This window comes from Arachis ipaensis, chromosome B10 (genome assembly GCF_059453495.1).
Source record: "Arachis ipaensis isolate K30076 ecotype BB chromosome B10, ASM5945349v1, whole genome shotgun sequence".
Classification (NCBI taxonomy): Eukaryota; Viridiplantae; Streptophyta; class Magnoliopsida; order Fabales; family Fabaceae; genus Arachis; species Arachis ipaensis.
In genome coordinates, this window is record NC_142435.1 from 108130132 (window position 1) to 108147245 (window position 17114).

At 38.0% G+C, this 17114-nt stretch overlaps 1 pseudogene; it reads left to right on the top strand.

The window, feature by feature from the left end:
• Nucleotides 1–10911: 10911 nt before the first annotated feature.
• Nucleotides 10912–16768, top strand: LOC107620824 (isoflavone 2'-hydroxylase pseudogene; annotated as a pseudogene).
• Nucleotides 16769–17114: the final 346 nt, after the last annotated feature.

Below are 17114 nucleotides of genomic sequence, written 5' to 3' on the forward strand. Positions count from 1 at the left end.
TAGAGGGGCAATAAAATAAAAAGACAAGAAAAGTAAATTGAGCAAGTAATTAAAGAAAGCAAGTAATAAAGAGAGACATTCATGGCAATGGATTGAGATCATAGGCTTTCTATCCTAGTCATGCATGATTAATTCATCTTATTTAGTTAACTCACACATCGGGAGAATGTCAAACAAGATTAATCAATCATACCACAATAATAACAAGAATTTATCTCATTACGTCAACTCCAACAAATAGGGAGAAAGTCTAACGAGACTAGCTAATCTCAATCCAAAAGTCCTAACCAACTTACTAATTAAACTAGCAAAAGATTAGCGTCAATGGAAACAATATTCCATAAGTCCTAATCAACTCACTAATTAAATTAGCAAAAGATTAGCGTCAATGGAAACAATACTAGCTAACAACTCTAGATCGCCAACATAAGTTGGGTTTTCATGACTCAAGATTGCCCAATTACTCTTTCCAAGCCAAGAATGCTCAAAATCTACTCTAACATCCTACCAAGCATTTTGTCAAACACTTGGTAGGCATACAAGGAAAGCATAGTAAAATTGCAAGGAATGTAAATCCACACTACTCAATTGCAAGGAATTAAACAACAACAAATCCAAATCAACAATAAAGGAACATGAATCATAAATTGCATTGAATTGAAAATAAAAGAACCAAAAAGTGCATCAACAACAAAGTAGAGAATTACATGAATGAGATACAAAATTAAAGAGAGAAAGAGTAGAGGAACAAGGAATTATAAAAGAAAAGTAAATCAAAGCATGAATTGAACCTAGATCTAAGATGGAAATTAACCTAACCTAATTCTAGAGAGAAGAGGGAGCTTCTCTCTCTAGAAAACTAACTAAAGGCTTATGTTGGCTAAACTAATTGCTCCCCCCTTGCCCAAGCTTGAATTCTGCATGAAATAGCTTCAGAAATGAGTTGGGTTGGGCCCAAAATGCTTCAGAAATCGCTGGGGGCGATTTCACTAAAGTGGGCCACGGCAGAATCGGCGCGCACGCGTACATGGCGCGCGCGCGCCCCTGAGCGCGAAGTAACATATGGCAAATTTTATATCATTTCTAAGTCCTGGATGTTAGCTTTCCATTGCAACTGGAACCGCCTCATTTGGACCTCTGTAGCTCAAGTTATGGTCATTTGAGTGCGAAGAGGTCGGGCTTGACAGCTTTACGGTTCCTTCATTTCTTCATGAGTTCTCCCGCTTTGCATGCTTTTCTTCTCACTTCTTCCATCCAATACTTGCCTTATGAACATGAAATTACTCAACAAACACATCAAGGCATCGAATAGAATTAAAGTGGATTAAAATCACCAATTTAAGGGCCCAAAAAAGCATGTTTTTACATTTAAGCACAAATCAAGGGAGAATTACAAAACCATGCTATTTCATTGAATAAATGTGGAAAAAGGTGATAAAATCCCCCAAAATAAGCACAAGATAAACCACAAAATCAGGGTTTATCAAATCTCCCCACACTTAAACTAAGCATGTCCTCATGCTAAAATCAAGAAAGAAACAAAAGGTATCACATTTATTCAATGCAAACTACTAACTAAATGCAATCTATCTATATGTAATCTATCTACATGAATGCATCCACTTGGTCAAAATAAGTCAACTTCCAAGAATACATATACAAACACAAGGGCTAAGGCAATAGCAATCACTCAACCCACAATTAAATTGAATTATTAAAAAGATTTTACAAACTTGCAAGAAAAGATTATCATGGGTGGAAATATGTAATTGAGTGATCGAACCCTCACTGGATGTGTATCCGCTTTAGTCGCTCAAGTGTATGGGGTTGATTCACTCAATTCTCCCCTAATCATGCTTTCCAAAATTTATTTTTCATCTAACAATCAACAATTACTTTATGCATGCATACAAATATCATGAGGTCTTTCCCATAGGTTGTAGTAGGGCTAGGGTCAAGGTAGGATGCATATGGTTAAGTGAGCTAGAATTTCGAATCTTTGATTAACTTAAACTCCCCACCTAACCTATGACACCCTATACAATTCTAAACAAACCTAACTACCCATTCTTCACTTTTTCACACACTCATGCATTCTCTTTTTGATCACCACCCATATGCATTGACTTTTATTGAACCTTGCTTTGGGACATTTTTGTCCCATTTTTATTGCTTTTCTTTGTCTTTCTTTTCTATATATTTTCTTTTTTTTCTTTTTATATATACATATATTTTTTTTCTTTTTGTTTTTCTCATTTTTTTTCTTTCAAGCTAAAATGTATACAAGAACATCAATGCGTATGGTTTACACATGATTAATACATGAGTATGTACCCAATTCCCAAAATTTTTTCAACAAAAACACAAACACACTTTTATCTCTACCCAATATTCCCAACTCTCCCAAAATCAATTGATAAACACTCTCACTAGCCTAAGCTAATCAAAGATCCAAATTAAGGGACATTTATTGTTTTTCACTTAGGCTTGTAATGTGCTACAGTTAAAAACAAATGGGTTAAGCATAGGCTCAAGATTGGCTAACAATGGAAGATAAAAGGTAGGCTTATTTGGGTAAGTGAGCTATTTGAAACAATGGCCTCAATCATATAAATGCATGTATACACAAAATAATGGACATAAAGAATTAAACAAATCAAAGATTACAATCATAGGAAGAGAATAATGCACACAAGAATGAAAGTAAGTGGTTATGTATGATGTAACCACACAATTAGGCTCAAATCTCACATGCTTGTGTTCTTAGCTCAAAAATCATGTTCCACAAAGTATATAATTCAAGCAAGTTCTAAAAAAAATTTTTTTTTTCAATTGGGGTGCCCTATAGATAAAATCCTTGGAAAATATCATGATTTTGACTAAGCTTAATATATACATATGCAAAATAAGAAAATACAACTAAAAATCCTAAAATGAAATGCAAAAGTGTTGGAATTAGAAACTTGTCACCCAAAAATGCCGAGCGGTCGGACGACCTCCCCACACTTAAAAGTTTGCACCGTCCTCGATGCACTCAAAGATGAGCAAGGGGGTACGGCGACTTTCCAAGTTGCTACCTTCAACTGGTAGGTCAACCGGTGCTGCGTGTTCTTCTCCTGCTTCTGTTTTTGCTTATGATGATTCATCCTGAACATAGAAAACAGGAGATAATAAGACAAGTAAATGCACAAGCAAGGAAGCATGGATTGTTAGAATGAGGTAAATCACTAGAATTGAGTGAGTGAATTGGTGTGACAATAATGAAAAATAAGTGTGTGGGTCCTAACTTGCATGCGGTTTAGAACTCACACTCTAGTATTTAAAAATCATGTCACAATTATATAAAAGAGAGCATGCACTTCACTCATTCTAGTGTGCTTGAGATACTTTAAAAGACTTGTGGGTTAAGTCAACCACACAAGTAGTGAAGAGGCATAAGAGCATTCAAGCAAAAATCAAGCAATTGTGAAATTGGATAATGCATAGGCATTGATTGATGTGTAAGTGGACTTAATAAACATAATGGTATATGAAACTTACACCACAATCAATGACACCTATTGAAGTTGTTGCGACACCTAAATGACATAGAGGTGAAAAACATGTATGCTATGGAGCTTAGGAAAAAAAAGATAGAAGTGAAAATCAATCACATAGCAAGCATGGTCCACAAAGCTTAAAAAGCTCAAAAATATGTCACTAGGTAAGCTTCCGATCCAATTTCACAATTCCACAATCTCAATGCATGAAATAGGTGATGTGAATAAGGGTAAACCATAAACAAGCATCACCTAAAAAAATGCAATGATAATATACAATTGCCTAACAATAGATGATGAATGCATGGTGGCCAAAACATGCAATTCAAAAGAGTTAAGAAGCATGAAGGTAATGTAACATGTACTTGGTATTCAAGAGCATTAAACATGAAAAGTTCCGAACCAAGTAACCAAATATAACCTCAATAAAGAATCCAACAATGACAATTAACAACAATGATGTTAAACTAACATCCTATCAATAAGCAGCAGTAAATAATAAACAAGATTAGTAATCCAACACTTATAATGGAAAACAAAAATTAAACTAACTAACTAACTAAAATAAATGGTGTTACATGATGTTTGGTAGTGTTGGATGATGTTTGAAGGGTGGAAAGAAGAGAGGAGAAGAGAGAAGAAGGAAAGAAATGGAAAGATGAGAAGAAAAGAAGGTGAGTGAAACAGGGCAATCCACGCGTGCGCGTCATGTGCGCGTAAGCGTGGATGGATGAAATGGAAGCGACGCGGGCGCGTACGGCACGCATGCACGTCGGTGGGTTATTTCGAGAGTGGCGCGTCCGCGCAAGGTACGCGTGCGCGTGCCCTTGGGCACAAAGTTGGCACACTCCAGGCACAACTCTCGGGAAAATGTATGGAGGGGTGGAAAAGTTCAATCCACGCGTACGCGTACATGGCGCGTCCGCGTGGATGGTCGAAAATGCTTAAGGCGCGCCTACGCGCTAGGTGCGCGCACGCGCGGGTTGGTGCTCTGTTTTTCAAAAATTGTTTTTACACCAAACCAAGCATTCCAAACCTCCAAACAACTACCAAAACATCATAAAACCTTATTTGACCTACTAGACTTCCAATTAAACTCAACTAATCAAACAAAACATGAAATTAAACCTAAATTACCAATATGTACAAAAGATAAAATGAAAAGATGTTACCATGGTGGGTTGTCTCCCACCTAGCACTTTTGTTTATTGTCCTTAAGTTGGACTTATGGGGAGCTCCTCATCAAGGTGGCTTGTGCTTGAATCCATCCTTGAACATCCACCAATGCTTGGACTTTCATTGTGCTTTATCATTCAAAGTTAATAACTCCAAGCTTTAATGGAGTTCTTCACAAACCATAGGCTCCCAAAGTTGATCTTCCTTGTGCGATCAGGGATCCCACACTTTGTTTTCACACCCGTCCTTGAGTTGATCATGGTGATTTTCTCCGGGTGGCAAGAGAGATGAATTCTCATAGGAGCACCAATTTATTCTCCTAGACCCGTCCAATTGAGCACTAGTCCAACCTTTACTCCTTGAAGCTTCAACCATAATGAGCCTAGACTTACAACGCCAACCACGAAACATCTTTCTTTTACGCTTCATCCCACAAAGCATCCTAAGTTGGCCATCCGTTTCAAGCAAACCATATTCAAGTGGGATAATAAAGCTAATAGAAATGAGTTTCAACCACTCAAATGAAGGTGTAGATGGCAACCTAGGCAAAGGTGATTCCAAAGGTCTTGACAAAACGTATTCAATTCCCATCCTCCTTTTTCTAAGGACTTCCACCTCTTCACAAGATCTCTTAATTTCAATCCTTTGTTCAACAATTTTATCTAAACATTCTCCCTTACTCAAATCACAAATGGGAGGACGAGAGAGATTTACCTCCACATTGCTTTCCATCTCCTTGGGAGAAGGTTCTTCATGCTCAAAGGATTCTTCACCACTAAGACTTGATGCTTGATCTTCATCACCAAGGGGACTAAATTCTTGCTCTATCCCATCCAAGCCTTCATATGGAATGTGCCTTGGAAGGTGTGCACTTCCCTCCCTAGCATTAATTTCAATCATCTTGGAGGGGTTTTCTTCAACTCTATGTTCCCAAGGTGGTTCCACATCTCCTAAGTCTTCAACCACTTCTTCCCCTTGTTCAATAATCCCTACCTCTTCCTCTTGTTGTATTTCTTGCTTTAACTCCTCTTCTTCGCCTTGGAGCTTCAAGTTCACTCCCTCACTAAGCTCTTTGGTTACTTCCCCACATTCCACAATGGAAGTGCCTTGATCGCATAGGCTTAGGCAGGATGAGACTATGTTGCTAATGGCTTCTACCATGATAGCCGTTTCACTCTTAACTCCTCAAATTTCTTTTCATCCTCCTCGTGTCGCCTTAAGATATGAGATTCAAGATCCCTTAATTCTAGCATGAAGGATTCATCGGAGGGTGATGGTGGAAGAGAGGGTTCATTGTTTGAGGGAAAGGTATTATGGTCGGAAGGTGGTTCTTCTTGGTAGGGTTGTGGTGGTTCAATATTTTCCATTCTTTCCATTTGTTGCACAAAACACTCCATGGTTTCTTGAAATCGATCCAATGTCTCCTTGAAACAATCCTTTGACTCTTGTTCTTCCTGGATATCATGAGTAGGATCATATGACTCTTGGATTGGAGGGCATGAATATTCTTCCATGGGAGGTTATGGTGGAAAGTAGTATTCATCTTGTGGTTGGAAATTTTCACACATTGGAGGTGGTTCATCTTGAAAATGTTGATGTTGGAATGGTGGTGGCTCTATGTGTGGCTCATATGGCTCATATGATTGTTGGTGTGGTGGGTATGGATTAGGGTCATATGAAGATGGTTGGTGAAAGGATGGCTTGTGAGTATGGTTGATGGCTATGTTGAGGATATGGCTCATAGGTGTATGGTGGTGGTTCTTGGAAGTCACAAGGGGATTCACCATAGCCATTGGATTGATATGCATCATAAAATGGCTCTTCTTCATAGTGAATTGGTAGAGGTTGTTTCCATGAGGATTGATCATATGCATATGGCTCCTCCCACCTTTGATTATCCCATCCTTGATGCACATCTTCATTGAAGTTCCCATTTCCTACAACATAGTTGTAATTACACTCATAGCCAAAGTGAGAATTCATAGTGAAAAGTGAAAATAAGAGATAAAAGCTAACAAGAAATAATAAAACAAAGTCCTAAAACTAGCAAAAACTAACAAGCAATCCAAAAATCAAGCAATTCACAATATTCACATATATACAATAACCAATAACATAACACCATTGCAACTCCCCGGCAACGGCGCCATTTTGATTAACGGACTTTTGATGGTTTAGAATTTTCTCAATTGAATGAATTCTCGTTGTAAAGTATAGTTCTACACCAACAAACAATCCTCTCAATCAAAAATATTGAGTTGTCACAAAGAACAAACCCCAAATAAGAATTAACCGAAGTATCAAGACTCCGAGTCGTCTCACGAAGAGTTACAATGAAATGTATGCTTATTGGCTATGAAGGATGTAAGGGGGGTTTTGGTTGATTAGAGGGGCAATAAAATAAAAAGACAAGAAAAGTAAATTGAGCAAGTAATTAAAGAAAGCAAGTAATAAAGAGAGACATTCATGGCAATGGATTGAGATCATAGGCTTTCTATCCTAGTCATGCATGATTAATTCATCTTATTTAGTTAACTCACACATCGGGAGAATGTCAAACAAGATTAATCAATCATACCACAATAATAACAAGAATTTATCTCATTACGTCAACTCTAACAAATAGGGAGAAAGTCTAACGAGACTAGCTAATCTCAATCCAAAAGTCCTAACCAACTTACTAATTAAACTAGCAAAAGATTAGCGTCAATGGAAACAATATTCCATAAGTCCTAATCAACTCACTAATTAAATTAGCAAAAGATTAGCGTCAATGGAAACAATACTAGCTAACAACTCTAGATCGCCAACATAAGTTGGGTTTTCATGACTCAAGATTGCCCAATTACTCTTTCCAAGCCAAGAATGCCCAAAATCTACTCTAACATCCTACCAAGCATTTTGTCAAACACTTGGTAGGCATATAAGGAAAGCATAGTAAAATTTCAAGGAATGTAAATCCACACTACTCAATTGCAATGAATTGAACAACAACAAATCCAAATCAACAATAAAGGAACATGAATCATAAATTGCATTGAATTGAAAATAAAAGAACCAAAAAGTGCATCAACAACAAAGTAGAGAATTACATGAATGAGATACAAAATTAAAGAGAGAAAGAGTAGAGAAACAAGGAATTATAAAAGAAAAGTAAATCAAAGCATGAATTGAACCTAGATCTAAGATGGAAATTAACCTAACCTAATTCTAGAGAGAAGAGGGAGCTTCTCTCTCTAGAAAACTAACTAAAGGCTCATGTTGGCTAAACTAATTGCTCCCCCCTTGCCCAAGCTTGAATTATGCATGAAATAGCTTCAGAAATGAGTTGGGTTGGGCCCAAAGTGCTTCAGAAATCGCTGGGGGCGATTTCACTAAAGTGGGCCACGGCAGAATCGGCGCGCACGCGTACATGGCGCGCGCGCGCCACTGAGCGCGAAGTAACATATGGCAAATTTTATATCATTTCGAAGCCCTGGATGTTAGCTTTCCAACGCAACTAGAACCGCCTCATTTGGACCTCTGTAGCTCAAGTTATGGTCGTTTGAGTGCGAAGAGGTCGGGCTTGACAGCTTTACGGTTCCTTCATTTCTTCATGAGTTCTCCCGCTTTGCATGCTTTTCTTCTCACTTCTTCCATCCAATACTTGCCTTATGAACATGAAATTACTCAACAAACACATCAAGGCATCGAATGGAATTAAAGTGGATTAAAATCACCAATTTAAGGGCCCAAAAAAGCATGTTTTTACATTTAAGCACAAATCAACGGAGAATTACAAAACCATGCTATTTCATTGAATAAATGTGGGAAAAGGTGATAAAATCCCCCAAAATAAGCATAAGATAAACCACAAAATCGGGGTTTATCAATAATATGACCAAGACGGTCTCAACCACGTTACCAATGAAAACGGCAAAATGGACCCAAGCAATAAGTCCACACCGGAAAAACGGTAACGAAAAACAAAATACCGCTAAATAAGCAAAAGACGATAATTACTAGCCGACCAAGCGACCCAAAGTATAAGTGAGTTTCAAAAGATCTACACCAAAAAGCCATAAAGCTACATAAAATCACAAGGCATAAGAGTTCACTTTCGAGGCATATCGACAATCTTGCCGTCCTGAATCGTCTTGAAAACCCCAATCGCCGAGGTGTCGAAGTTAGGAGCTACGATCTTCACCTGAGCCTTGAGAGCCTCCTCAGTCATGAAGATCGCATTCTTCCCCTGTTCCTTGGTCGCCTTATGCTTCCTCTTGAGCTCTTCGACCTCAGCTTGAGCAGCTCTAGCCGACGAAACGGCCTGGTCACGCTCCTTCTCCAAGGCTGCCACCCGACCCTGCGCGGCATTCAACTGGCTCTCAAGAGTCATCTCCCGCTCGACCAAACGGGACACGGTCTCACCGGAAGCTTTCAACTTCTCCTTGGTAGAGGCAGCTTTCTCCTCAGCAGCTTTGAGCTTCTCCCCTGCCTCGGACAGCTGCCCCTGGAGCGACTCGACTTGAACCTTGAAATCGTTATTCGCCTTGGCAGAAGACTCAAGTTTCTTCCGAAGTGCCTGCATCCCCGACAACTCAAACTCGGCCTTCCGAGCTATCACAGCTCCATGGAGCAGAGTACGATACATCCACCTTGCCTAGCCCGCCAATTCGGTGCCATGGAAGTGATCTTCCGTGCCAGGGATCAGCTGGGAGTCAAGGAAAGTGGCAGCGTCAAAATTCCTCTCCATGACGGTAAGAGTTCCTTCCGGGCTGGAGGAGGCCCTCTGCCTCTTGGGAGTAGGGACAAGCTTGAAATCATCATACTCCCGCTGGATGGAGGACGACTGCCCAATACCGGCCGCCTCCTCGAGAATAGGAGAAGCCTGCGTCCCAGCAGAATTCTTGTCGGACATCGTGGTGTCTTGAGCAGAGGGCACAGTTTGGCCCCCCTTCTCCTCGGCAGGGCCTTCCGACTTCCCGTCGACCTTTTCGTCCGTCTTCTCCTCGTCGCTATCCTCTAAAAAGGTCTTGACCAAACCTTCAAGCCCAGTTACCGAGGCAGACATCTCCACTGCAGCAAACAAACAAACACGTCAGTCGTGAAGTCGGGAATAACAAACAATGATAAACAACACAAAAGTATAAGACAAAACGGCTCACAAATATAACTCCTGGCGGCCTCCCGTTCACCCATAAGGAGGTGGGGGTTCACAGGATTCCTTCCAAAAGCGCAAACAACACATCGGTAATCCTCTTATTTACAGGGGACATTCCCTTGTAGGTCACCTTTATGAAGGAGTTGGACCCCGCCCCGAAACTCCAATACGTCGGGATGAGGCGTTCTCCCTCTACTGACAACCAAAAGGGACGGCGACCTTTGACAGGGCGAACTTTGAAATATTTGTCCTTGAACCCATGATAGGAGTCCTCGAACAAGCCAAATATCTTCCGACCCTGGGCAGATCGGAAAGACAGGAACCCTTTCCTCGCTTTCCCTTGTTTGGAAGGGTTAGTAAGGCTGAAGAAGAAAAGAAAGACATCCACCGACGCCGGCAGCTCGAGATATTCACAAACCATCTCGAAACAGCGGATAGAGGCCCAGCTGTTCGGATGAAGCTGCGACAGAGACACGGATATCCGATTAAGAAGCGACATCTGGAAGTCGGAAAACGGTATGCGAACGCCCACCTGGGTGAACATGGCTTTGTAAAACCATATCCAGTCGGGAACCCGGAGGAATGAAAATTAATCTCATACAGCCGCTCATTGGGGGCAGGAATGAAGACCTCGTAATTGGCCTCCTCATCTGTCCCCCCACAGAGATACTCGGCTTGACGGAATTCCGTCAACTCCTCCAGATCCATCCGGTTCGGCGAATCCTTCACATCGGAGGTCACCCAGGCGTAAGGGTCATAGCTCGTGGCGGAAGGGGAAGCCCGAAAAATGACGCGAGGCATACCTACAGTGGGGGTACCACTCCGTTAGTCTATGAGGTCGGGTGCCTAGGAAAAACCCAGAAACTATGTCCACCCTATTCAACAGTTAAGATCAGGCATAGCTAAAGTTATCTATCATGCAGGCTACCTAAAAGCCTAACCTAGAATGGTACCCCTCCCCTAACACATCTACTTGACACTAAAAAGTCATCCACCAACAAAAATCAAACAAGACAGCAAGAACACAAAGCAGGTACAAACAACAAACGTACGACAATGAAGCAGAAAAGAGAGAGGAACAAAGATTACCTGAATCGGTTGCGGAAACTGAGAAGGAAGAAGGAAAGATACACAGAGATGCTAGGACGAAGCTCTGGGATGCTCTGGGATTTTCTGGATGAAGGAGAATGAGATAGTAGAAGCAAGAGTGTAAAGGAAAAAGATCAAAGCAAAACTGTTTAAAACTGCCACCCAGGAAGCGCGAAAGACCTAGGGGCAAAATAGTCTTTGCATACGAGGTTTTCCAGCCCATTATGAGCATTAAATGCCCTACGCGAAGAACGAGGCGACAAACGGTCGCTCCAACAACGAACAGACACGCGCACAAGAGGCACGTCCACCCCATGGACGGCCGGCCTGACGACGCCACACGAGAAAGGAGATGACGCGCCACCAACTATTCTCTCGATCGTTGCTGGCATGTCGGGGGTACTATTACGGCCTGACCCAAGCAGTTCACGGTCCGGCCCGACCCGAGCAACACCCGACCCGAACGGTCGGGGGCGAGACGCTCAGACTCCAACCCAGACACGCGTCCCTGACAACTTCGCCACAGCTGTGCAAGGGAGGCCTCGAAGAAGGTGGGCCTGTCCTTGCAGGGCCCACCTCTGACACGGTATAAATGGGGAGGGATCTACCCTTCCCCCAAGGTACGTCACATACCAACCACCCCCTTTTTTCGCCTACACACTTGACTGACTAGCGTCGGAGTGTCTTTGCAGGTGACACCCTCCTCTCACATCTGAAGAGCTCGGGACCTCGCCTACTCCAACCCGGAGACGTACGACCAGACGACTTCGCCTTTGTTGGTCAGGATATTCACCCGATCCATCCGGTACCCGACCTACCGAACAACAACTAAAATAATACTCAAAAATTTATATTATTGACAAAAATAACTTTAAAAAATAACAACGAAATAAATAAGTCATTAAAAATTTAAAAATATGATAAAATAAAAATATCATTTTCTTATAAGTAACAAATCATGTGTAAATTTGATTTAAAATTTTATTAAAAGAAAATTAGATACCTATTTAAAAAGTGTGCAAAAAATTGAGTCAAAATTTAATTTCTAAATTTTCTAATTTTTTTTAAATCAATCATTCAAAAAAAATCTCAAAAAAATTTATTTTATGTAAAATTATTAAATTTTAAAAATAAAAATACATTTTTTTTAAAATATACTTATAAAAAAATAAATCAAAATTCAGTCTGTAAAATCTTTTAGAGTTATCTTATGAATTATTAGGTAACATTTAATTAGTAGTTTATATTTTAATTATATTATTGTTTATTTATTTTTTAATGTAAGCTATCAACTAATCAAAACTCTTAGAAGATTAGATTTACATAGAATAAGTATATCATTGGATTTTTTTTAAATAAATAATTTAAATATTTTATGTACATTTTTAGATAATTTGGCGACCATTTATTTTTTTGTTCTATTACTTATTTTATTTATAGTGTAAACAAATTAACTATAGCCATATATCTCATTTTACAGTATATATAAAATATGTAAGAAGATTAAGTTTAGGCATATATCATTTATACTATAAACAAGATAAAGAAATAATGAACTTAGTCACAATATAAACAAAATACAAATAGTTATCTCGTTTTATGTGTAAATGAGATAAAACGACAAGTTTCGCTCAATTATATAAGGAGATGCAAGTAGTAGTCTTCCTCACAAAAACTTCACTCCTTCTCCGTTCTTTTAATAAGTTTAGTAAGAATGTATAATTGTGAGTATATGTTGGTGAGTATGTATCCTAATTGTCACATAAGGAACAGTGACAAAAGGGTTGTATTTGAGTATGAGAGTCCGATTCTTTTGCACATACATCATTTGGATTTTTAATATTTGACGTTCATGGAAGAATGATTGCTCAACAAGTGATTGAGTTTTCTGCAGAAGTTGGTAATGTAGGTGGTAGTGATTTTGGACACTCTAAATTTGTCTAAAATGACCTACCTCTTACACCACTCTTTCTGCACTGTGCTAGTCCAATGAAACATATGGACGTGGATATTAATGAGTTGGATGAAGAATATGTCACAGGCAGCAAAGAAAGTAATTTTGCTAAGAATGAGAAAGACTTTGTATCTGAGACATCAGTAGGTAGATCAATTCGATACTTTTTACCTCCCCTCTCCAAACTAATTTCTGGAGTTGTCAGGTATAGCTAGTCACTATCTCACGCTGAATTTTAACACAATACAGAAGAATACTCCATTTTCTAATATGGGGGGAGATAATAATTATAAATATAACACAGACAGTAGAATCAAATTTTTTGCATTAGTTATAGATTCAAAAGTAAAAAAATTGTCATGTTAAGTATGAAAAATATAGTATTTAATAGAATATTAAATACAGAGTGGTAGAATTTGATCAAGCAAAGTATCATGGACATTACACAAACTCTTTTTATGGATTTTTTAAAAAGAGTAAAGTATCATTTTTGTCTCCAACGTTTGGGGTAAGTCCTATTTGTGTCCCTAACGTTTAAATCGTCCTATTTGTATCCTTAATGTTTATAAAAGTGATTCAATGTTATCCTACTATCAATTATACTGATAAATCAGATTATATTTTTTAATTATTCTCACTTGGATGTATTCATTCTCAATTAGGTCTGACTTGGATGTGTTCAATTTTAATATTATACCCACTATTTGTGTTATATCCCTAAAAAAATGAATTATGTAAATGTTGTAGGAATTAGTTTCAACATTTGATAAGCTATTTTTCGGAGTAGATCATTGATTCTATCCCAAACATTTGTATTCTAACTTCAAGAAGAGATTTTTAAAACTCAAACTAAAGTGCTCATGATGTGTAATTGACGGCAGGATAACATTGAATTACTTTTACAAACGTTAGGGATACAAAAAGGACGATTTAAATGTTAGGGACACAAATAGGATTTGGGGACAAAAACGATACTTTACTCTTTTAAAAAAAATAATTCAAATGTCTTAAATAATGTTAGGGTTTTTTTTTTTAATAAAACATTTAAATCATTTGTTTAAAAAATATTCTAATGTTGATTATAGTAAAATAAATTTCTAAAAATAGGTATAACAATTACAAAATTAAATTAAGACCTAAGTTAAATTATATTCCTATCACAACAACCACCCTAGGGATACCTATTAAAATAAAATTTATTAAAGGCATAATTCAAATATTTTAAATAATGTTAGGATTTTTTTTTTTAAATAAAACATTCAAACTATTTGTTTAAATAAAATCCTAAATGTTCATTAAAAGTAAAATAAATTTCTAAAAATAGGTACTAACAATTACATAACTAAATTAAACTAAGACAAGCTAAATTATGTTCCTATCACTTCAGTCATCTTAATCATACATATTAAAATAAAGAGTTCTGCTAGGAACCAATGGACTATTTGTACAATGTGTATAATGGGTTATTGAGTTACAAAATGAACATCCTCATATTATCTAAGTGAATAACCATCCGAGTACTAGGGATAATAAACATCTTCCCAAAAACTTAAACTGATTTTTAGATTCACCAAGAATCGAACTCTTAACCTTTTGAATTTAGAGCTCTAATACCATGTCATGATACCACTCATCCCAAAAGTTTCAGCTGATGGGAAAAGGTAACACTAATGGTTATATCTCTAATACTCCCTAAACCTCCATTGTACACATTGTACAAATATTCTATTGGCTCCTCATACTTTTCCTAAAATAAAATCAATCAAACAAGTTAACAATATTCTTCTTTATCAAACAAAAAATAACAAAACTAACTTCAAAATCGATGGTCCCTATAATATGCCATGTGACATTCAACCTATTAATATCATCCGAGAGGACATCTAAACATGCTATAATATCCAACAAATTCAACTATCACAAAAAAAAACATTCTTTGAGAGTGAGAAAGCACCAAAATTAAAGGAAAAAATGAAATGATAGGCGCCGGCAACAAATTTTTTATATAGACCCGTATTTTGTTTAAGGTATAAACGAATTAATTACAAGTGTATCTCATTTACATTATAAAAGAGATATGCTTTGTTACTTATTACGAACACTCGTAATACGTTAATATTTGCCTGTGTCTTATCTCATTTACAACTATGAACGAAATATGCCTACTGTTAATTTATTTACACTGTAAATTAGATATGTTATAGGACACAAAAGATAAATTATCTTTAAATTACTTATATACGTAAATAAAATAATTAAATTATAGGTAACGGGACAAAATTCGTCGGGTTAGCCCGCGTAATTCACTAAAAAAGGTGAGTCATACTGAAAATTTGAAACCGCCATAATTTAAAAAGTCCGCCTACCCTGCACCACCTAATCTGCGGGCTTTGGTGGGTTTTAGCGGGCGGAACAAGCTTCTCTGGCGGGCCCGTCTTTTTTTTGTAGTTGAAAATATTCTAAGTTATAATTTAGATTATGTTCTATGTTTGATTGATTAGAGACTTGAAGATATTTAATTATATGTTTTGGACAATGTTTGTTTTATTTTAGTTTAATTATTCTGCCGATCCCTATAGTTTTACTGAATTTTCAATTAGGTCCCTATACTTATTTTTCTTTTTAATTGGATCCCTATACCATATTAGATTTTTTAATTAAGTCCTTATTAACAGTAAATGTTAAAAAAAAAGCTTATGAAGTATAAATTTACTAATTTACCCTCATCCCTTCCCTTCTTTCTTCCACCCTCACCGCTCTCCACCATTTTCTCACCCTCCTTCTCTGTCACCACCCTTCCTCTACCAACAAGCTCCCTTTCTTTTATGGTAGAATTTTTGTCATAATCAATACAAATTCAAAACTAAAATTTTTGCCAAAATCAATTTTTAGCATAATCAGAAACAGAGTTTTATCATAACATAATCATTTTAATTACAAACAAATACACATAATCAGAATCTTTTAGCACAATCAATTTTTTTTTTACATAATCATTGGGCAAAAATAAAACCAATTTAAAAGCAAAAGCAAAAGTAGATTGAAGCAGAAACAGAAGCAAAATGAAGCAGAAAAAAAGGTAAAAATACAACAAAGCAGAACTAAGGCCGAATCTGAGATAGCAAACACTGACAACGGATGAGAAGGAAGCAGCTCGTAGGTGACCTCTTCCAATAACAATGGCAGCAGCGGTGTCACCTTCTGCCGCCTCACTCTTCCTTGATCCCGCAACGTGATCTCTCTTTTGGGGTCTCTCTCTCTCGTTCAGTCTTTCTCTCTCTTGAGGTGTGGAGGGTGGCGAAGAAGGATTCGACGATGCTCCTACTAGATCGAAGTAGCGGACTCGTGATTACAATAAAGGTGAAGAAGCCAAAGGTGATGGTGTCGCACTCACGTTAGTCAAGATTGCATAGTAGACAAATCTGACATTCCAAAATTTACTTACCTCAAAAACGTTATCAACAAGATGCTTTGTTTGTACATACTAGTATACCCTTGCTGCTACCCCGCTCCTCTATCGAAGAGTGCACCATAGGAGACTACAACGTTCCAAAAGGCACCATAATCCTCATCAACGGTTAGGCCATTCACTGGGACCCCAAGAATTGGGATGAAGCAACAAGCTTCAAGTCGGAAAGATTCGAGAGAAAAACAGAGTTAGAAAAGTTGATTGCATTTGGATTGAGAAAAAAGGTATGCCCCGGTAAAAGGTTGGCTCTTAGGGAAATAAGCTTGACTATTGCTCTTTTAGTTCAATGCTTTGATTGGAAACGCGTTGATGATGAGAAAATTGATATGACTGAGACCGATGGCTTCACTTTGACTAAGATGGTTCTTTTGGTGGCCTTGTGTTCTGGTCATCAAGGTTGAGCTCGATGGGTAGAAGGAGAGGTCATCAAGGGTTAAGTTGGAGAGGAAGGAGGGGGAAGGAGGGGTGCGGCGGAGATGGAAGGAGTGAGGGTGGCAGAGGAAGAGGCGGGAGTAGAGGAGGGAGATGGAGAGAACGAAGAAGAGGAGTGAAAGGTTAATGTTTTCTTTATAAAAATAAAAGAGAGACACAATTAAGAATTTAAAAAAAAAATAAGGGTGTCTTCAATTTGGAAATAGAATATTCCATTAAATCAATCGGATTTGTCATGATAGGGGATCTAATTGAAAAAAAATATTAGTTCTGGACCCAATTAAAAAGAAAAAATATAGGAATCTAATTGAAAAT